Source organism: Dromaius novaehollandiae, chromosome Z (assembly GCF_036370855.1).
Source record: "Dromaius novaehollandiae isolate bDroNov1 chromosome Z, bDroNov1.hap1, whole genome shotgun sequence".
Taxonomy (NCBI): domain Eukaryota; kingdom Metazoa; phylum Chordata; class Aves; order Casuariiformes; family Dromaiidae; genus Dromaius; species Dromaius novaehollandiae.
The window spans coordinates 31,367,091-31,389,912 of NC_088132.1; the positions used below are offsets into that span (position 1 = coordinate 31,367,091).

Here is a 22,822-nt window from a genome sequence, read left to right on the forward strand (position 1 = left end):
GGCCTCAATGGAAATGCTTTGGCTGCGGGAAAAAAAATTGGATGCCAGTGAAATAGTAAGAAATCTGACCCTGCCTGTGCTAACAAATGCAGCTCTGCCAGGAACCTGTTTAAATATCTGTCATCAAACAGAGTTAAAAACACATTGTGTGTCCTGGGCCTGGTTTATAGTGCAGTTTGGATCTTAAGCGTGTTTTGCAAACTGAAGCCATACTTGTAACTGGATTTGGGAGCACCCATATGATACACCGATCTCATATTGGGTCCAGAGGAGGGAGAGTGAATAATTTCAGATAATGAATATGTTAGAGAATTTCAGCATGTGCATACAAACATTTCATGAACACAGTAAGGCCATTTGAAAGGATGTATTTGCTCAGCTTTAGCAGGTTGTGGCTTTAAGCATTGACAGGCAGACTGACGCCAGTACTATGGCTTCAGCACGGTCAGCCAAAGGAGTACTAAGAAGAGGAGAGGGAAACCGGTAACAGCATAATCATAACTTTAGGAGTATCTACGAAAAAGATGAGAACCGTCTAGGAAACGGATGATTTAAGTGACTTACTTGAGCACCTTACAGTAGAAGGAAGAGAGGATTTTGTTCTTTCAAGGAAGCATTTAGCTGCCTTTACCTTTGCTCTTAGGTATTTTTCTGTTTCTTTAGTGCCCCATGTACTTTATTCACTGCATACCTTCCAGCTTATGCAACAAATGAGGTAATATTCTTATGAAAACTCTCTCCTTGCATTTGCACATTCTGTGGTTCAGTACATTGTGATTCAGTGCATAGTACATCCTATGGAAAAAGAGTAATTATCTCTTAATTGAAGACTTTGGGCCAGATTCTATCTTCCTGATTTATGTACCTAAGGTTTTAAAGGTACCTACGTTTTAAATCATTCAGGCAGTTCAATTTCTCAGGTTGAAATTCGACATTTAGATTTTGCAGATCAAAAGTGGTAGGCACCAGTGAAAAGTGATTCAGAGCACTTAAGAGGCATGCCCCTTTTTCTATAGATCACATGAGGACCCTAAATGCATCTTTGTGATGACAAATGTATCTGTGTGTTGTGTGCGATTCTTCATAAGCAGCAGCGAACTCCAAAACAAGCAGAAGCTGGTCTAAGCAAGCTGGTCAGAGGGCCTCGGATGTGTTTACTTGGCATCCTAACCTTTGTTTAGGTGGCATCCAAAAGGCTGTATTGCCTTTAGGCAAGGAGAGGAGATATCCCCCTTGCTCAGCAACTGGTTGATTCTGGCACTGGTGCAGGAGCAGGCCTGGATTCTAGGCCCTCCTTATCCTTGACTGCGTCCTCAGGCTAAGGTACTTCTGAGCACATTCAGGAGACTCTGTTCAAAGGCCTAATGAACACTGTGCTCCAAAAGGAAAGAAATAATTGATTTTTAGGTATGTCCTATCATGCGATAGCATGATACTGGAGAACAGATGATCTCAGTTGTTTGAAATGTATTTTACTTAAGCGGAGAGGATGGAACCACGCTGGTCGGAACGCGACCTTGCGTTCCCTGTCCGCGCGCAGGATGACTGACCTGAGACTGCACGCGTAGGAACTCAGCAGGTTGGAGCGTGAGCAGGCCTGCTGCACTAAAGCAGTGTCCTCCAGAAACGCACACCAGCAGCTTAATTACACCGGACTGTTGCAAATTCTAATGTAACAGGGTCCCACGCTTGAATGCTGGTAGTTTGTTTGATATTAACCTTAACGATTCCTAACGCTGCTCCCATTAAAGACAATGGCAAAGCAGTGGGCATAGTTCAGATGCTAAATGAATACCAGCTCAACTCAAAGTGAATCTGTGTTTTACTTCAACAGAACTGTTTATACTAAGGGGATTTTCCTCCCCTATGGTTTGATATTAAGTTGTTTCCATCAAGTGGACACTCATGTAAACATGATCTTCCGTATCACTCTGAAAATCATTCTATGCCAATTACTTTAAAAACAAATACCAGATGTATATTTATATTGTTTGAGGTAAATGCTCACAACTGTATAAATGGCAGCACTGGCCTTTTGGTGATTAAGGCTGTGGTGGAAGTTCCAGCTCAGAGTTTCCAGTTGTTCTGGTTTGTATTTCAACGGCAAAGAAAACAAATTCATGCTGTGGTCTAATTGGGAATATAATTTATGTACCCATGAGAAAGCTTCTTTCTTACAAGTTCTCTTTTGTGCTTTAGTCTCATCACCTCCGCAGCAGATTCACATGTAAGCTTGGCTTGGTCCTTTTTACATGCAGAGATTATACTAGCATAGCTAAAACGGTTCAGGCCCCTTTTGCCTCTCTGTCTGCCCTGCATTGTTTTGTAGTTGCAATTATATATTGCTGGATTACAATACACTACTTCTGGTTTACATCTGACACTTCTGAAGCATATTTTCTTTTTAATCAGTTGTTAAGGTTTTCTTCTGTTTCTGACCTGTTACTTTTATAAATGCAGTATTTGATAAAATCAGAATCTAAGTTACCTTGTGTTTAATAACTGGTCTGTTTATTACATACCCTTATTGTTAGAGACAGAAAATATATCGATAATATGCACATATGCACATACATGGAAAGAAATTATAAATATATAAAATATAGGAAGGTAGAATAATTTTGTGGTTTAGAATTAAAGCCATAGTTGCATCAAATTCTTGTAATTGTTTGATCCTCTGTCAGGTGACACTTTGTCTCAAACTTGGAAAACCCTAAGCTACTCATGAAACCAATGAAAAATCGTAACTTGCATCCACAGTAAATACCTGAGTTGAGTGGCACTCATCTCTCTGATTCTCTGTAAGCTGCTTACATGAACAAAAAAGAAGAAATTAAATGGGAAAATGGACTTGGCCTGGTGTGTGGCATTTCTCTTAGAATTTCTAGATGTGTTTGAAGGGATTCTCTTTGTAAATTCCATCTCATTTCAAGAGAAAAAGCAGTAGGAAGACACTTCTCTGCAGGGAAAAGTTGGACTTGCCATTGCTCATGTAATGGAAATTTTAGAGTCGTCAGTAATAATGAGGAAAGGTATTTAAAACTTCTTTTTTGTCTCTTCCTTTGCCCTTCGGTTCAGGCACTCCCCCTATTACATTTCTGAATACCACTAGAAGGAAGAATATCCTAGTTAGTGAATAAAGCCCCCAAAGCATGGAACCTGTAGCACTTAGGGACCCTGACGTCCACAATTTCAAGCTGTTCTGTCCCCCTTGCCCTCAGAAATGTAAAGATTTAAACCTTTTTGCAGTGCTGTAATGTTGTATCTGCATGGTTAAGTATTTAGACTATGGTAGTAGGTTCAGTGCACTTACGGCTTTTCGTCTTGTACATGAAGACTGAGGCTCTGCCATGAAAAGAGACAGCTGTCTCCTTGTAGACTTGATGATGATGTGTCTGAAACGAAAATCATGGTAAGAAAATCATTTTGGAAAGTTTAGGGGAGTTTAAAAAAATAGAATGAGACACTTTTATTTTATTTTCCTCACCGTGGAAGTCCCAAGTGTCATCTTAATAGAGGACTTTATGTTTAAGACTCAGAGGGAGCCATAAAACCCTCTTTAATTGACTCACTATAGTTTCAGTATGTCACCAGTTTTTCTTTTGGTGTTTCAGTCCTTTAGAGGCGAGAAGTGGGTGTTTAGAAATGGGAAGTTGCAGTGAATCTGTTCTTCACAGTGGCAGAGAACTTCCATTTTTAGCTCTGCAGGATTACAGGGTAGCAGACATGAAGTCTGTGCTGTGTGTCTGGTTTTACCTTTTGTTTTTGTTCATGTAGGGAAGCAGGAATTAAGTGAGGGCTAAAAATGATTATAGTCACCCAGTAGCTTGGTTTGCGTGAGATGAGATGGTAGCCACTGTGCAGCTGTGGCCTCTTCTCAGCCGCACTGACGTCGCATCTGATCTGGATGCGCAAACTTGAATTCCTTCGTTCTTGGCCTTGTGCTCGGACAGTTATGGAAGTTACAGAAGAAAACTGCATGTCTGAAAGGGAAAGAAAGAAAAGGATGCTTCCCAGAAAAAGGCAGAAAATAAGGCTGGTGTACTGGGGAAAAAGTACACTGAGCATATAGTTAAAGATTGTGCCACAACGTATGTACAACAGTTTGCATTAACAGTTTTGATGCTGGAATTTTGTGACTTCGAGTGTTTTTATAACTTGAATGTTTGTAGCATAGTTTTGACTATGTGACTTTCGAAGACTTTAAATTAAAACTAAAAAGAAAAGGAATTCTGTTACCAGGAGGTGGGTTATTCCCACATGGATCATTATCAGCATTTAGAGTCACCATTTCTATTATTTGACTGAATGGAAGGGCTAACAGCAGTAAGTAGTAGGTCACTCCCTCTTATGTGGGTCAGCCACTTAGGGGGAGAAAAGAGCCAGTAGATGTCATGGATACTAGCTGAAGACAAAGCAATGCTGGGATCTGGGAATTCTTGTTTCTATCCTACAGTCTGGTGAGCAGGTTTGCACATTTAAACCTATAGGTCCTTTGCCCTGCCCGTTCCAGCCTCCCATTGCATCTGTCCCCCGGAGTCCGCTCTGCTTCTCCATTTCCCTTGTTTTACCACCCCCCCAGACTAATCAGTTTATTTCCAAGCTAACCAAGTGGCTTTCCTGAGTGTACCGTGTTGGTACCGTTCACTGATACCGCTGGTATAACAGCCGAATTTCTTTGCGCTCGGTTCTGGTGGCACAGCATCTCCTGGGCGCCGGGACCAGACGCTGCATGCGAAGTCCCAGCTGCCCGATAAATAAATCCTCCCCATTTGCAATGGGGGCCGGGACCAGACACTGCATGCGAAGTCCCAACTGCCCGATAAATAAATCCTCCCCATTTGCAATGGGGAGGATGCGCCGTTAGGCTGGGGGAAGGTCGCGCACACAGTCCGGACATGGAGGGGCTGGGGGAGGTCAAGGTCTCCTTCCATTTAAGTGGAATATGCAGAAAATAATCATGCTACTCTCTAAGAAGCTTATAGGGAGCATGGACAAAACACATTTTTCAGAGCTTTATCACTTGGCCAAAATTTGGCAGGTTGTCAGAAGGCTAGTACCAGGCAACAACCCTGGCAGAATCCGATCACTTACAGCAGGGTAACGCCTTTCCCCACCCTCAGTCTCTCTCCTGAAGCACGCAGATACAATAGCTGCTCAATGAAATGCCTGCAAGAAAAACATGGGCCAAACAAGGCTGCTCCCCTTTAACCCCATCTTCGGAACAGCTGCACTCTTTTACTTGAAACTTACCAGAAAAATTCGGCCTGACGCAGACACCAGCATGGAAAATTTCAGCTTGAGCACTTAAAGTTTGGCATAGTTATAAACAACCGAAAGCAGGGTCCTATAATGGAAAGTGTTAAGCAAGCTTAACTATTGGCGGAAGTAGCAGCAGTGCTTATAATACGTGTATAGATGTATGCTTCTATGCATAAACAGATACTTGGTGTCACCTGAGCAGATACCAGTGGTTGAGTTGGATCACGCTATTACTGATCTGTGACAAAGCAATGAATGAGACACAGAAGTTGGTCTGTAAATGCCATTGCTTGCTCATTTTAAGCTCTCATTTTAAGCAGTTCAGCAGATTTGCTACAGTTCTGATGTGCGAGAAATCCTTACCTGCCAAACACCACGAAGCTCCTTCTTTCAGACCAGCACAAAGGAAACCTTTAAGGAGAGCTGAGCAGGGGGTTGGCCAGTGTAACAGTGGCGAAGGGGACTCATTTGCTGCAAAACACTGAAGAATTCAGCTCTGGAGGTGGTTTTGTAGCAATGGAGTAACAGCTGTGGAAAAGTCTGCCCTGTGCCTATTCTGTGTGCAGCGTGTTCTCACCAGCCACACAGCATAATTCCTATGCTTGGGAGAGGAAAGGATGTGAGTTTTATATATGCAATAAACTTATCAGGCTGTTTTACTTCACTGAATTACACAGGGAAATAATATTTAAAACACTTGCTGATTTTAGCTTAACTAAACAAGGGGCAACAGAACCAACATTATTCTTTAAAAAAAATCATGGGGATGGCTTCTCCTTATCTCCCTATGCAGCAAAAATAACTTTAATTCTTAATGTTTGCATCAGCAGTTCCTCCTCTTGAAAGCTGTGTTTAGATGGCGTGGGCTTTTTGTAATTTCTCTTTGGCATGGTGGGTACATACTGTAGTAATCCATTTTTTCATCAGCTTGTTGCTAACAATGAGCCACCTAAGCTCTGAAAACCTCCCTCTGCCGTTAGTTGTAGAAGAATGCTTAAAGGATTTAGGGATGTCAGTCATCATCTTGTTTTTTAGCAGGAGTGTGTGTATATGTGCGTGTGGGGAGGGGGGAAAGAGAGCGTGAGCTGTAGTTCAGAAATTACACTGTGTGTGTGGTCTGAGGTTATTTCTCATTTCATGAAATGCACGCTTCATTCCTGGCTCAGGCAAAACTTGCACGTCACTGAGTAAGTCCCTTATCCACTTTCCAAAACACTGAAGAGATTTGAAAGGGCTCTGTGGGTGGACTGCTACTATCAGCAAAAGCAAATAAGCTAACTTATTTAGCTAAGCATTTTTTAATACTTAAGCATAATAACCTTCAGCAACACTTGAACAGTTGTGGCCAACCAAGGGAAGAGAAGGGGGAAAAAAACTATGAGGTTTAAGCAGTCACACCTTAATTAACATTAAAGGCCAGGTTATAGTTCTTGGTGTGTGAAGGTGCTGTCTGATCAGTCCGGGGAGAACACTGGGGAATGATTAAATGACCTGACTGTACTGCTAGGAGTCCCCTGTGGTGTGCTGGTGGGAGTTTATTCAGGATTTCACCTTCCTTTAATCAAATGTGGTACAACCTCATTATAGTCTCCCCCCAAAAGATGAATCCAAGGACTCCTTGTATCAAGCTGTTTTGATGTTCAGCATAAGTAAACGGTGCTACCCTGAAAAACCATGGGTGTCCAACAGCAAAGAGCTGTTGTAGCTAATACTAGCTCTGTGCTAAGTCTCAGCACCCAAAATAAATTATGGTTTATTTCATAGCAGAAAAAAAAAAAACCCAAATAAACCCAGAATGCAGTCAGGACGCTAATGAACCAAACCAGCAACTGCGGGTGGGTGAAACCCAAATGACAGGACAGCACCAGGGAGCCTTACAAAATGTTAGTATTCAACTAATTGCAAATGGTTTGGCCAGAACAGAGTTGAATACTCCAAATTCTGTTTTCAATACAGTAGAGTATGACTGATCTTGATAGATTTTTACTCTAAATTAACAATGTGGCCCATAACACAGCTGCCTGATCTATGTTTACAGGATTAGCTTTGTCATCCCTCTGAACTAAACTGAGTTGGGAAAACCTCTTTCAAGGTGAATGTCAGGCAGCGGTCTTAGAGCTCGCGAGGTCAGAATCTGTGAAAGGCTGTGCAGGGTGGAGCACCGTGGTAGTTTTGATCAAGGCCTCCCCTGATGGGTACATAGCAACGATGCTGCCTGGGTAGCGCGCGACAGACCCATGCTTCTCAAAGGGCTAGCGGAGTGCGGGGGTGAAGGCCCTTGCCAAAGGAGGGAGGTTGTGCCTCACGCTGGGAACGTTTCACCGTGGCACAAGAGAGGAAACGGTTGCGTTGCCACTGGTGGATTTTGTTGAGGCCTTTGCTGTCCTCAGATACCTTTCGCCTGCCAGCGCTGAGGCTAAATCCTTGCCTTTTAGGAGGCACTGTTACTCTTTGCGAAGAGAACTGAAGTGGTTGCTGGCAGCCTACATCAGAGTCCCAGCGTGTTACTGGTTGAACAAGTCCGTCCCAAAGATTTCACAGTCTGAGTAAACACTGGAGAAATGAATGCTGTCAACAGTGTTGAAGCACAAGGGAGAAGGCAAAAGGTGCTTGATGTTTTTTGCTTGCTTCATTAAGTTAGCAATTCCTGCTTGCCCTATGCAGGCTGAAAACTGATGATTTGCCAAAGTAATGTCGCCTGTTGTCTTCACAGGATGTAGAGAGCCAGAAAGAACTGGCAGTGCTGTGCAGTTCTTATCTGCGTCCGCAGCCCGGTGCCGCAGACCTCCCCTGTCACATCTTGCAATGTGGGAAGGAAGGGGTGGGCTCAGCCTTCCCTTTGATGTCAGGTCTGCATCTGTCCCTAGTTATCTTCTACCCAGGTGGAAACTGAGGCACGAGGCAGTTAAACAGCACATGCAAAAAGTCTGTGGTAGACCAGCGTTGCTACAGGCCTGAACTGCAAGACTCTTCTTCCTTTCTTTAGGTTCCCTGGCATCCTGCAGCAGAGCTTCTTGGGTTTACTGACAAACCTGCTCAAAGGGCGAGCACTGGAGGGGTTGTGAAATGAAGTCTGCAAAGTGTGTGCAGTCGCAATCTAGACAGGTTAGGCAGCAGAGGTCTAGAAAAGATAAATATGTTGGGACATGCGTAACATTCTTAAGGCTAAACAAATCTGGAGAAAGGAGCAGCTTAGCTGCGGGGGGAAGGTGGGACTTGACAAAGGTTTTCCTACCTGCCCATCACAAGTGTTGGGCAGAGACTTCCAAATAGCGGCACACCAGTGCTTTATTTGTCTACCCTGCCCTTGGATCACAGCAGCTGATGGTGAAGTAGTTCTCCACATTTTCACGAGCTTTGAAGCTGAAACTTATCTTGTGTTGTTGTTTATTTAGTCTGACTAGTTCTGTGTAAGGTGTTAGCCCCCATTCGTTTCTGCTGAAAGCACAGCAAGTCCAGCTGCCGAATATGGGACTTTTCTTGGTGGTTGTCTGCATTAATGTCTGGCTACCAAGAGCCAAGCTCTGCTGCCAGACCTCTATGACACTGTCCAGACGAGGCTCTCCCAGAGTTAGACGAGCCTAGGAAAAAAACCTTTTCATGGAATCAATGCCAGTTTCAAATACCACACTATAAAGTGCTTCTACTTCTGAAGCTAGCAATCAGAAAACCTCTGCCTGGAAAAGGGCTCTGAACCAGCTCCTATTTTAAGGACCTGACACTGAGTTCTCGGTGGTAAATGACCACATTACTCTTTGGGGCCTGTGGGTGTCAAAGAAAAGATGCATGTGAGAAAAGTCACTGGCTGAAAGCAGAGCATGTTTTGAACACTAAAAGTAGTTTAGTAGCCCAAGCCTGTTTTTGATTAAAATCAGAGTCCTTCAGATGAATGGAATGTAAACCACATACCAATTATTGGAATCCCATAAAGGAAACTCCCTTTTCCGTCTGTCTATCCATCCATCCATCTGCCCACCCACACAAGTACAGCGTCTCAGAAATATCCCTCTTTAGAAATGATGGAAAAACTCAGTGCTTGCTTCCTTTTCCCTTACCTCCCAGGTGCTGGACTGCAACTGAAGAGATGAAATTGCAACGAAACCACTTAAATACTTATCAAAGAAATAGACCTGCTAATTAAAAGGATGGTATTTCCTGGCACCTAGACAGAGTACACAAAGCTGAATCTTGAGGCCTTCCTCAAGCAAACTTCTGTGGGAATGTGGCTGTGTGAGGACTGCAGGAGCAAGTCTTAGAATAAGACCTGCTCAAAATGAAACCATTAGGTCAGTGCACTATCTAGAAAAAAATGTACTTTCTGAAAAATAAATTACACGTATACTTTTTTGGGTTTTTTTTTTTCAAATTTCTCATTACTTTGTATTCCCATTGCACTTTTGCTAGAGGCTCTTTTATGACATTAATCATAGTAATTAATCTTCCCATCACGTCTATGAGGCAGGAGATGTTTCTGCTGGGTCAGCTGTGCATTGCAAGTATTACAGTATCTACTTTACAGATGGTAAAACCAAAACACAGAAGTTCAGAGACAGCAAATCAATGCCAGAGTAGGGTACAGCCCTGCTCCCCGCTCTAACCACAAGACACACTGTCTCTCGTAAGTATACACTAATCTCGAACATACTTTTTAAATGAGCAGATCCTTCCTATACGAATAAGGGCAATATGTCTGTTTCAGTGAGTACTCTCTGCTTCTAACATCTACGACCCTACTTACTTAAAGAATTTCGATCCATGATAAACGTAATGTTATGGCATGTTTCTTATGTTGCTACTATAATTGCAGGACGATTCCGTTTGAATGCAGCAGGCAGCCCTTGGACAGCTGGAAGAAGTTTCAGACATTGCTAATTTGGGTAGGAGTTGGTTCTACAGTGGCATTACGGTCCAGTTCACTGCAGCGGTTTCCTGATACTCTGCTGGCCTCTAGAGGGGTAACGCACACAGGGGCTAAAGCGTTAACCCCGTGAGTTTAAGCACTGCAGCACGCTCTTGAAGCTTTCTTGCCACGCAAGTCTTTTCTGTTTGCAAGGCTTTTAAGGAGTGCGGCTTTGTAGCTCTTTGGAAACACTTTTCTTCACTTCTCTGTTTTTCCTTCTGTCTGGGCAATAGATTCAAGGTATTTTCCTTCTGCCTGAAGAAATAAGGGTAAAAGATCCTGGCAATAAACACCTCTGAACCACTGAAGTGAGAAGCTCTGAGGAAAAGGTGCCAGAGGGGTGAGTGAGAGAGTTGCATAAAAGAGAATACTGTATTTTATGTATAATATTTATTCATAATTTAAAAGCTCCTAAATGCTGAGACATCTTTTCAGGAATCCTGTCATGCCCGGTGAAAAACACAACTATATTCTGAAAAAAGACCAGGGCTTTGAACACCTCAGAAAGCACCACATCTCTCTTGGCTTTCTCCACATTCTGCTTGTCTACTTGCTGCAAAAGTTTGCTATGTTCCCTCCTTCATTCCCAGGTTCCACCTTTTTCTTTTCTTCAGGGTAAATGTATTAAATGTTAAAAAAACACTGAATAGAAAGGTTGACTATTTGCTGCCCAGAGCAGGTAATGGGTTATAAGCAGTAGCTGCTTCCAGGGTACTTCGTGGCTTTGTTCAGTATTAAGCAGGCATTTTCCTAGTGCTTCAGTGTTACTTTCCATAACTTCACAGCATAGGTGCGTATCCCAGTACCTTTTTGTAAAGGCCTGAGTTATTCACCAAATTCATCCGTAGTTTTTATCCAAAACCAAGAGCATACACCCTCCAGTTCCCCAGCTCCCTCCTAGCCTGTTGCCTCCACCCATGATGGCCAGTTCTCTCCTAGTCTCTCTTGTCTCCTGACACCTCCGTTACCACTCTGTTGGCAGTTTACCATTTGCGGTGAAGTTCATCTGCTGGACCCCAACCCAAACTTATCTGCAGTTCCTTTGTGCTTACTAACATGATAATCATGGAATAGGCTTATGTTAGTTTCTCCTTTTCTCTTTGAAGTGACTATCAGGAGCTCCCAGTTGTAGGGAAAAGCCTCCTATCCCGATGTCAAATGCTAGCTTACCATTTAAGTTGTCATAGCTATTGACCAAACTCTCACACAAAGTCCTTTGCACCATTTAAACATGTATGGCAAATGTTATCGGGTACAACAAAATGTGAAGTAAGGCCTCTGCAGTAGGGTACATATCTATCACAGGATTTACTTCTGTTGAGCTTTATTCTAGTAAAACACTAAATGGAGTCAAACACTGGAATAATTGAGATCTGCAGGTGGAATCTACAGCAAATCTCATTTTGACTTCAGGAGAACAGGACTAGGAGTCCAGTCGTGGGTGGAAAAACAGAAGATCATGCACCGTTCCAGCATGTCTGCCTCCTTTGGAAAGATTTCCTCTAATTCCTGCCCTGTGCTCTTGCTCTACAGATACTTCATCAAAATACCAGGAGTTGAATTATCTGTTATTCCTCAAAATTAACATATATTCTTCAGGATATACAGGGAGCTGTAAGGTTAAAAGACTGCAATATAGTATAATAACATAAACATTTGATGAGAACTCTTGAAATTATTTAAAGAACTACAAGTGCTCGCTGTGGTGTCCCCCTTTAGAAGCCAGATGAGGTAGCCCGTATAAAGCTAATCTTCATGAGGTTGTATGTAGTTACTAAATACAGTTTTTGGAGATCCTAATAAACCTATGTAGTTTCTATGTATTGTTACTAATAAATGTGTCTCTAAATGGAGTAAGGATGAAACAAAGGAAATTCTAACTATTTGTTTCAATTAAGAAAATTAACAGAGCTTTGCAGACCTGCAGAGTTTTAGTGTTGTGTTGCAGGTTTGGCTAGTGTGCGGTGTGCAAAAGGAAGCAAGCCAAAAAGCAAGCATTGGTTGAGGCTGACTTGGCCCTAAAATGTGCACTGGAAATTACTGGATTAATGGAAATGGTAACTAAAGATGCCAGGGAACTGCAACAGTGACATGTCATCTATGCAACAAATAACTGGGGTCAAAGAGAAAGCACAAAGACCCCATGCAAAGACTGTGTCCTTTTGTAGTGGGAAAGAGTCTCACAATGCAAATGCTTATTTGTTCAAAGAAACCTTGTAGAAACTGCCAGAAAGTGGGACAAACTCAAAAAATATGCAGGTCAGTGCAAGCCTTTCGGGAAGACAATACCAGGGGATTTTGGAGTCATCGGCCTGCAGGTGACAACGCAGAACCTGCTAAAAACGGTGTCGCAGCTCTGCAACTGCTGCAGTTAGACAACAATAACCACCCTGTTGTTAAATGAGAGTTAAAACAAGGCTTGATACAACCTCTGCAGTTTCTCTAACTTTGCAGCCAGATTATCAAAGACAACCTATGGCGATGAATTTGCAAAAAATCTACATGCTATGAACAATTTATATGGGGGAAATCCTTCTCTCTCTTGGGTATTACTACAGTTAAGTTCACATGTAGCTGTAAAAAGTTTATGCTAAAACTCTGTGTTGTGAAGCACAGGAGTGCGGCGTTCTTTGGCAGAGAGTGGCAAAAGGATATTCAGCTGATCTGCTGATGTACAGAATATCCAGACCACTTACTACAGAGCCTAAATTAAGTGCTGAATCTCTTTCTCCTCCCCAGAGCTTTGGTTTGAATCACTCATTCTCTTGAATTTGGATGCTGTAACAGGCATGTGGTGCTACTGAATATGGCCCAGAATGCGCAGGGGCTTAGAAAAAGAATTCTTGCCTAAATAAAAATGTAGCTTTAGTTTCAGGCATGTCGGAGTTGGATCAAAACTTTTGGGAAGCCCATGGCTTCTGAAAAGGTTTCATCTTTGCCTACCAGGTGCACAAGCCTTTTTCCCATATGGAGTAGAAGCATACCACATGCTGGAAGGTGACTCCTCTCTTTGCATTTACATCAGCAGAATGTAGCTATGCTCGTGTTAAGAGGAACTTAGCAGCTAGTCTGGGAAGGATATGTGCACACTGAGTAGGAAATGATTTTCTCCGATTGCAAGTAACCAACTTTTAAGTCTTGTTCTAGGAATATATGCAAAAGTCTTAAGAGAACTACAGAGAAGTGTGGTCATTTACAGTACTCACTGTTATGATTTAATCGATTAATGATTGATTTCAACCTATCAATTGACTTGCAAATACCAAATGCTTGCTGTTCTTATCAGTGGAAGCAGGAGGTAGCAAGAGTGAACTGGAGCCCGAGAGCCATTTTACAGCATATTTCGGCCATTTACAGCGTATTTCACAGCATATTCTGATCTGCTGCATATTAGCTACATGCAAATTTTGTGATATGGTGGTGCAAGGTTTGATATGATCCCACACAGGCTAAAATGTGGTGTGTTGTGACAAATGGGTTGTTTCATATACACAAACAACTCTTTGTAGCCTTTTCTAGTTGAAAGCAAGTTAATGTGTCTAATTTAACTAATTATTAGGTGATTGTTCCAGTGAAATGCAAATCTTCTATATTTCAAGCAACAGACCAATGTCTGGTAATGATGCTGAACCAAAAGTCTTTGAAAAGAGTGGTCAGATATTCACACACAGCTATGGGGGAAACTGTATGTTAACAGTAGTAATGCCTCGGTAACCTTTCAGTATCTTTTTCATAAATTCAGAGCGCTTAAAGCCAGAAGGGACCATTAGCTTCTTTCACAACCACAGAATTTCATTTGCTTGCCCTTTTTTAGATTTTGTATTAGGGCACTAACTGTATGCAGAATATAGGAACTTAAAACAGCTTGTGAGATAGGAGATTTCACTGCATTTTATATCTATATATTGCCAGAGCAACATATGCAAAAGATAGACTTCAGATGTTCATTATGATTAGCAAATGTAAGTATCTGAAAGCCAACTGTGCCTGTACCTTGTATTATTTTACTGTGTCAAGAACAGAAGATACTAGGGGTACCATTCCATGGTCCTTTCTTACTTATCTATGCACACTGTGAAAAACAAGAAAACTGCTTTCCAGTAGACCAGTTAAAACTTTTGCCTGGACACAGGGATGCATACTGGACTTCTATTTTCCATGCCCCATCCCACTCCCTGCTTGGGTTTGAAATTGCTGAGTAGGAGTTCACCTTTCATGACTGGACTCTTTCTCCCTCAGTGGAATTTTAGAAATTCCCCAAGAAAGGGAAGACAATCATTAGAATAATAGGAAAAAAACCTACTGCTTTCAATTTGCAGGGGGGGACTGCTTCTAGTAACAGTCTGAGAGGGTCTGTTCTGCGCACTGAATGCAGTAGCGGAGGAGACAGGACTGTTTAATGAAGGACACTGTTACCTTTTTCTAGCCTTCATTTTGAGGAAACTGGGAAGTATTTACTGAGCGAAGCAGAGCAAGGGTGGTGAAATGCTGCCACTGACAACTGAACACTCTCACTCGCTCACTCGCTCCATGTGCTGCACATCACCAAGAATTCAACAGGTAATCACTCGCCGTGTGCTGGGGTCTCGCCTGCAGGACTGAAGAGCACTCGCAATAGCCACAGAAGTCAACAGGAGCCATGTCTGGAAAATGCAATGTGCTTGTTAATACTAATAAGTCTGAAAAAATCAAATGCTAGCAGCCTCGAATTAGGCACCCAAAATACATGAGCCCCTTGGAAATCAATCTGTGTTTCAATTCCTTTCTTTTATAATACTCCCTTGCTTCACAGTCTTGTTATAAATGCAGTCGTGTCTGTGAAACGCTCAAGTATTACAGTAAGTAAAACTGAGACAGGTGTGCAACTTAGCAATTTTATCTTCAAAGATGGTTGAGTTGTGAAAAAGGCACTTACAGAACAGAGGGAATGGGACAAACTGATGACTAGCAACTCAGTCTGTAAAGCCTCGCCATACCCTGAGGCAAAAAACAAGCGAACCCAAGGAAGATTTTATGGGCAATAGAAGTTCTGGCGTTCTTCGCTTTAAAGAATTGACTTTGCGACTTCGTTGTATTTTTAGCTCCACGTGCGTGCACAACACCTGCAAAATACTGCCATTCTTAATAGCCTCGTTTTTCAGGATCCTTGTAGTCCTAACCGTACTGGAGGTTCCTAAAATATTCCTTGTATTCCTAGACATCTCCTTCACTAGAAAAAAATGTTTTGTTTTTTAAAAATCATTTCATCTTTATGTCTGTAAGTCATAGAAATAAGGTTTTTTTAATCTGCAAACACACCCTTCCTCCCTCCAAAAATCAAGAGGAAAATCAAGAGCTTTGTATTCTATGGCATTGTCCTGCCTTTACCTCATATGGTTCTCAGTTCTTTAAGCAGTCATTTACAGATGCAGCTGATAGTTATTTATCTTCCCTCTTGTTTTTACCTTCCTCACTCCCTATCCTTTTGCTTTCCGAGGATGTTCTTTCTTGTATTTCAATTAAATGATTTCTCTGTGTAAAACTGGCATTCACAGCTTCAGAAGACAGAATTGCATCATACTATGCACAAAAATCTTACACATTCTTTTCCTAATACACTATGAGATATTTTCTCATTTGTTTTTGTAAATGTTATTTAAATTTGAGGTATGCCTCATGTAAGGTTTATCATATACCACAGAGCTTTTTCTTCTACAAGTAAAGGAAAGCCCATAAATATTTAATGGCTATCATTCTGTATTTTCCTTACTTCAAAGGCACTCCTATGATCTTACTGGAATTTCCCTTCTTGAAGATATATTCATCAAAGCTGTCATTACGTATAATCATCACTGGAAAGCTAAGAGGTTGACTATATACAATATACATTTACATTCACCATAAGGACATGGCTGAAAGATCAGTCTTACAGATGTAAGCCTTGGATATGTTTCCCTTCCAATTGCTATCCATATAACAAAAGGAATTTTGCCGTTTGCTACTCCCACAGCCTGACTCTTGTAGGACACTTCTATTCATCAGACAGAAAATAGATTGATTTGTAACGAAGCCAACAAATATCTATCTCATGCATGCTCCTTATTTGATGTGCTATGCTTCTTTTTGCTCCTGCTCTCTAGTTCATAGAGGCCAAATATAGTGTCCTTGGGTGAAACAGGAGACTAGGGGATTGCTGGGTTCTCCAAGATTTGCAACTTCCAGATGTTTTTACGCAACTGTTCAAAATTGAGATGTTGGTGAATGGCTTTCATTTTGTTTTTCTACCACACACTCTCTCGCTCTGTGCCTCCCTTTTTTGTGTGGTATTTGAGATGGTTTAAGGTAAGAGCAAATATTGTCTATCCATTTTTATTGTGGCTCTGGATCTAATCAGTGCTGCTAGTGACTGAGTGAACATCTCTGTCTAGTAGCTTTTTACAAGCTTCTTTATGCTGTCTAAATAGTTGTGTCTGTCTTTGGCAAAATTGTTTGATACTGCTGGATTGAATGAAACAGAAATTGTCAAATTAATTTCTGAACTCTACTAATGAAAAGGAGTAATGTGGAAAAAATAAATCATTACTTTGAAAAGACCCCTATGTTGTGTCTCATAAAACGGCCTTCAGATGTTCTTCAGTTTGATGAAATGTATTTATTTTTATTACTCTTCCTAATATCTAATAATGAAACCTTCTATTTATACGTAGTGCTTCATCTTCAAAGCGCCTTGAAAACATTTGTTATCTGAACATCTGCAGGACTGGATGTCCTTCCACCGTTCAAAGTCTCTCCCACTACTGCACAAGGTAATCTGATGTCCTAAATGATTCCAGCACAACTTTACCAGACACCAGACTCCTGGGGACGATGATTTTGCTTCAGCTTTAACCTCATCTCCTACTGGCTCAAAGGTTTACAGCATATTTTTAAGCATTCTTGGCTGAAGATTCAAGTGTGCTATAGCAAAATAATATAATTCTGTATGCCACAAAAATTGAATTGTATTCTTTCTTAATGGGGGCTTGCTGAATATATGTTACTTGGTACCCTTAATCTCAGAATCCTGTAAAAATCAAGTGCAACAAAAAAAGCATTTAAAGGTATACCATTCCAGTTGGGCTTATTTACCACATCCTCCCTTTACCGTCATGTACTTGCATTTTTTCCCAGTGCTTTAATTGTGCCATCACAATGTAATTGCAAGAATTTAATACCGTTTCTATAGTGTGAGCTGGTCATGTTCATGTTCATCTACAGGAGTCAAAATATGCCGGTATGGATGTCGAGGAGGAGTTTCAAGCAGGTAAAGTGAGCGCAACTCAATTGTGAAATGTAACCCTCCCATACGCGCACGGTTAGTATCTAAGGCTGCAGTGGAGGTCTTCAGTACCTAACAGGGGTACAACCTGCCAGCCAGCTTTTTAGGATTGCCCTGTGTCAGAGACTTTCACCTCCTGGCTCTGGAGGTAAAACGATAACCTCCCTACCTCCCTTGCAGCAGAGCTGGCCTTAGGAACCTAGCAGTCCCCTAGGCTGATTTCCTGCAGTTTGCAACACTGAGCGACTGGAGAGAGACTCTTACCAGGCAGCGAAGCTCAGGAAGCCCAGAGCCGCCTGCACAGCTCATCCCTGGACAGCAGTGGAGCTCGGGGGTAACTTTCTGAAGCGGTGAGATCACACCGCTAAACAAAGGATTACTGGGCTGGGAATCGAGTGAACCGTTTTGCTTTGGGCCCAAGCATTCTTCAGGATAATCTTACGTGGGGTATGAGTCTCGGTCGGCTGACACAGAAACACGCTATTTACATAGAGCTTTAAAAGAAGAGCATGAAGATTCGGCCAAGTCAAATTTGGAGCTGAACTGTCACCTCCATCTCATGAATGACTGGGCCTATTTGCCCTGGGTGGACCTACTTAATTTTTCTTTTTTCACTTGGACCTTTTGGGGGTTGAGATTGGGAAAAGGCAGATGAGTGTGTTTTATGGGAAAATTTAAAGGAAAGAGTTCACACGCATCATGTTACTGATCATGTTTTGTAAATATGATTACAGCATTTACACTGCATCACACCAAAAGCCAAACGTTATGTGACATCTCCACCATTGTAAACTTTAAAGAAGCTTTTTTAAAGCGTAGCGATCCATCTCTGAAACTGGATGCCTGCTGCCAGCATTGAAAGCAGCAGTGCTCTGATCTCAAAGAGCTGGTAGTGGCGGGTGCAAATGCCAAGCTGTCAGTGCTGTGGCTACTTAGGGAAGAACCAGCGAGTCGCTGTCACCTGCTCCAGCTACGCTGAGGAAGTGTGGCGTCTCTCCAGCTGTGCCCGTGATGAAGTCATTATGGGTGTCTCGCTGCAGCATCTGGAGAGTTGTCTGTGTTTAACCACTGCCTCCCACTGTCTTCGCCCTCTGCTTTGGTTAATCTCCTCCGTGGCTATTTTATTTATAGACTTTGGGCTGCTTTTCCAGGATTTGACAATGAGTGTGACTTTTGAAAATTTCTGTAAGGAGTTAGCCAAACTAAATATTTCACAGTTATTTCTGGTCAGATGGATCTGAACAGAAAGATGGCATCTGAATTTTTGCTTGTGCTCCAGAGAGATCTGAGAGTAATCTATTTCTGACTTTCATTTTTAGTTGCTGTCACCATGATCTGTTGTGTACATCTGGCCAGTAGTTTTCATGCAAGAAAAAAACCGACGACTTTGAGGAACCCGGAGCGATTGAGCACGATTTGGCTTTCCCTCGTTAGCCATCCATGAACTCTGCCGTCGAGGATCCTGGGCAATGTAGTCCCCCAGGCCCTCCTTAGGGCGAAGGGGACCAGCTGGCTGATGCCAGCGTTACGAGAGACTCGGTACAAAGAGCCCCGGGCACAGGGGCCTGATGCAATGCAACTGTGGCCCAAACAGCGGGCTTCGTGCGCAGGGCTGTCGGCGTCAGCCGCTTCTCAAGAGGAGCCCGTGAGACTCCCCGCAGGAGGAGGACTTGTGGGGATGGGGAGGTGGGCCGGGGACACGCACTGGGAAAGAAGTTTTGTCTCTGGGTGCGGGGGTCTGGGAACAATAGGAACAAAACTGGTTGGGAATGGGGATTTCTGTTCTAAAGGAAACTCCAATGGTTTGAAACAAAGCTTATTCCAAAGCAGAACAAAACCCTAAAAAACTTCTGTCAAACAAATGTCTGACGGGGTTGGATTACCATTGAAAAAAGTCTTTTTCAGTATTAGTGTTTTATTTCCTTAGAATTTTCAGTAGGAGATTAAATTACTCCCTGTGATAGATAACACCTGTAACAGATAACTATTTAACACAGTATGCATAGATTGCAGTGTTATATAAACCTGGTATTTGTTACGATCTGAGCATCTAAAACTTAATTAAAATGATGAAATCTAAGTTACATATTCCAGCCCCTTCCTGACAATAATCCCATGGAAGCCAACCCATTCCCACCAAATTCTAATGCTGCCAAACTGCATATTTTTAGCAAGTCTAAGCGGGGACAGCAGCAGCTGTCATGCTACAGTTGCGGCCTACTGGATGCAGTGCCTTTGCTACCATCTGTGGGAGGCACAGTCCTATCTTGACAGCACACCGGTGCTGGATGGGGCTAAGCCCAGCTGTTGAAATTTGTGGTCCAGCAGTTAGCATTTTAGCACTTTTTGTATGTACTTGTGTGCAGTTTGGGGAGCCAAACTGCTGAAGTCTAGGCTGTTTCCGTGGCCCTGCTGCCTAAGCAGAAATCTCATGAGCGAGCCTGTTTGTCTCGTCGCTCCATCTCAGCAGAGTTCAGTGGCCCTTTTTCATCTGCTTGTTCCTAGGTACAACCAGTATTAGACTTGCTATAGGTAGCACTGACACATAAGAGAGGCTAGGAGTTGTTATTGTAAAAACAGGTGTCACAGGCAAAGCTAATCTATCATAACTTTTCATTTTTGAAATATCCCCGAAGTAACATTCTAGTTGTCCCTGATATGTTTAAAAATTTTGTTGTACAGCCCAAGATGAGAATTTCTTATAAGGCACAGTTCTTTACCGATTTACTCAGGTGAACTTTGGTGCGTCCTTTCAGAAACCAGCAGCTAGATTCACCAGATAAGAAAATGAAAACCATTGCTGTGTGCAGAGAAGCATTAAACTTCTGAAGCAAGATACTCGTTCAGCCTTTTAAATTGGGGTAAGACCATCATGCTCTGGCCCCACGACCTCTAGAAAGCTGACTGTTTTGCACCTTGGGCAGGTAGTAACACGAGATCAGCATATCCTTATTAAATTTGGGGTTGAACTATACAGAAAATGCATAGACCTGGATAAGCCACCTGAAACATTTCTAAGTGCTGTTTCTACATCTCTAAACAAGACAACAAAGCAGGACAAAAAACACTTCACCAACCAGGTGTAAATATTCTGTCCCTTCAGTAAAAAGAAGGCATCCTGCATCTGGAACTGGAGCTTATGTCTGCACCGGTAATTGCATAGTTAATGCCATCTTTAAAAGGGACATATGCTATAAATGGCTTTGCTGTCCCCCTACAAGCCAGGGGCTATCACTGAAATCTGCACATCTCAAAAATTCATCTAGCATGTCGTTCTCGGTAGAATTAAATCATCTGCATTTGGATGTATCCACCACCATGAACTCAGCACTTTACATGCAGATTTCAGACTAAGACATCTAATTAAATCAGCAGTAATCATGGCTACCTCTTGCCTTCAAAAGGGGTAAATGTCCATTATTCCACAAGTAAACCTAGTCCACTCTGTTGGACTTACTTATAGCTATGTACAGGTGTGCTTCTGTGAAGAAGTAACAACAAGCAGCATGGGGGGAGCTTTGACCAGAGGTGAGCAACTTCTCCCCTGCCAAAACCATTCAGCTGCCAAAATCCTCCACAGGACATCTTATCACATGTCCAGCTCCATGTCTGTCGAGCACCCAGCAGAAACAGTCAGGCATCAGCACCACTCAGGTCAGTCAGTTCACCCCTGGGAACCTGTATCCCTTACATCATGAAACTATTCCAGCAACCCACAAAGACCAACAAAATGAGGTAAATTGGCTGGCTGTATCCAGACCAGAGCAAGGCTCACACGGTGATGATGGGGAAAGAGAACCTTCCTTTTAAACAACTCAGGAACTCCAGCGGCTGGTAGATAAGCAAGCTATTTTATAGTTTGAGAATTTATCTAGATTAGTCACTTCCATGATAAGCAGGAAGCAATGGCTGAGGTAAAATATAGTTTCAATTACATATATTGATGTATTTTTTGTTTTACCCCCTCTTGCCTCTCACTGACACTATAGGAATGATTCAGTTGCTTAAACTAGATGTCTAGTGCTATTTTAGGTGGTATAGGGTATCTCAACTTACCTCTAGCTACTGTCCTAGATAGCTGTAGGGCTCCCACAAGTCCTTTACAAGGGTTTCAGGTTTCCAAAGGTTTCTCGAATCACAGTAGGTTCCTGTGTCAAAGCAATTGAACCTAGCCCTTTATCTCCCTTGTTGGACTATGTCTTCCATTAGGCATCTTAGCTATACCATTACTACGGCACGGTGAACAGCTCTGGGAGGGTGGCTTTTTACCACTCTTAAGCATTTATTAAGAACGGGAAATTCATGTTTTACTGTAGAGGGATGAAAACACCAACACAGAGAAGTTGGATACAGATCCATACTTTTAGCTGACACTTAGGGAAGTTAATACTCCATTGCACCTAGAGTTTGGTTTACTTGGATCCCCAAGTGTTTCTCATCCAGCTTCCTGAGGTCCAGAACGATTCGTTTTGCCATGAGCTTCATCCGCCGCCTCACTCAAACACCATTCTCGCATCCTTGGCAGATGAGGGAGCTGTCTGGCAGTGAAGGCGGCTGGCGGTCTGGCTCCCTGCAGAGCCACTGAGGTCTACGAGCACCCCTCCACCGGGTCCCCCCACACAGCACCCCTGCAGCGCGCTGTGACACCAGCGCTCCTTCCGCAGAAGCGGCAGTGGGCTTAGCTCTGCCTGTGTGCCCCAGCTAGGCTCCCCTGCGGGCAGCTTTGCGCAGAAGCCGCTCGCTCCATCAGCCCGTGCTGTGAAGTCTGCTTTGCCCCGCAGCTGCGGCCTCGCTCCATGCCGGGCACAGGCCTCCGCACCGTGAACGCGGAGCAAAGCAAAGCCCTCTGCCGCCTCTGGCTAAGCTTTTTACCTTTGTTACTGAGCCAAAAGCTATCACCCGTAAATTCGGAGTCCTTCTGTAAGTCTACTTACAACAATAGTCTATTAACAGACAAAATGCAAACAAGTCCTATCCAGGCCTTCAAAACTCAGCAAGCAGACGTATCGGTAAGCATGCAAATGAAGTCCTCCAGACCTATATTTTCTCCTTCTCTGAGGAGCAGAGAGGAGCTTAAACTTAAAACTGCTTCCTTGTCTGCACTTAAAAAGTGACCTCTTCCCTGTCTCCTCTCTCTCGCGCGCTCTCTCCCCCCTTTAAACCCATCATTTCAGGCGAAGTATACTCTTTTTTCATCATTCCTCTCTTGAACTGTTGTCCTGTGTCATGTCTTCTGTTTGTCATGCCTGATTTAGAGTTTAAATTCTTTGGGACAGGGGAAATATCATCTGTATTTGTAAAATGTCCTGCAAATTTATGGCTCTGTGTAATTTATGACTGTAAGTGCAAGACATATTTCAGTT

General features: G+C 42.7%; 1 long non-coding RNA gene across 1 annotated transcript; it reads left to right on the top strand.

Moving 5' to 3' along the window:
* Positions 1 to 8,782: 8,782 nt before the first annotated feature.
* On the top strand, positions 8,783 to 21,122 carry LOC135324944 (uncharacterized). The gene is made up of 4 exons (XR_010386165.1): positions 8,783 to 10,502; positions 16,849 to 16,947; positions 17,399 to 17,444; positions 18,779 to 21,122. It is a non-coding gene; the product is annotated as an uncharacterized LOC135324944 (long non-coding RNA).
* The last annotated feature ends 1,700 nt before the right edge of the window (positions 21,123 to 22,822 follow it).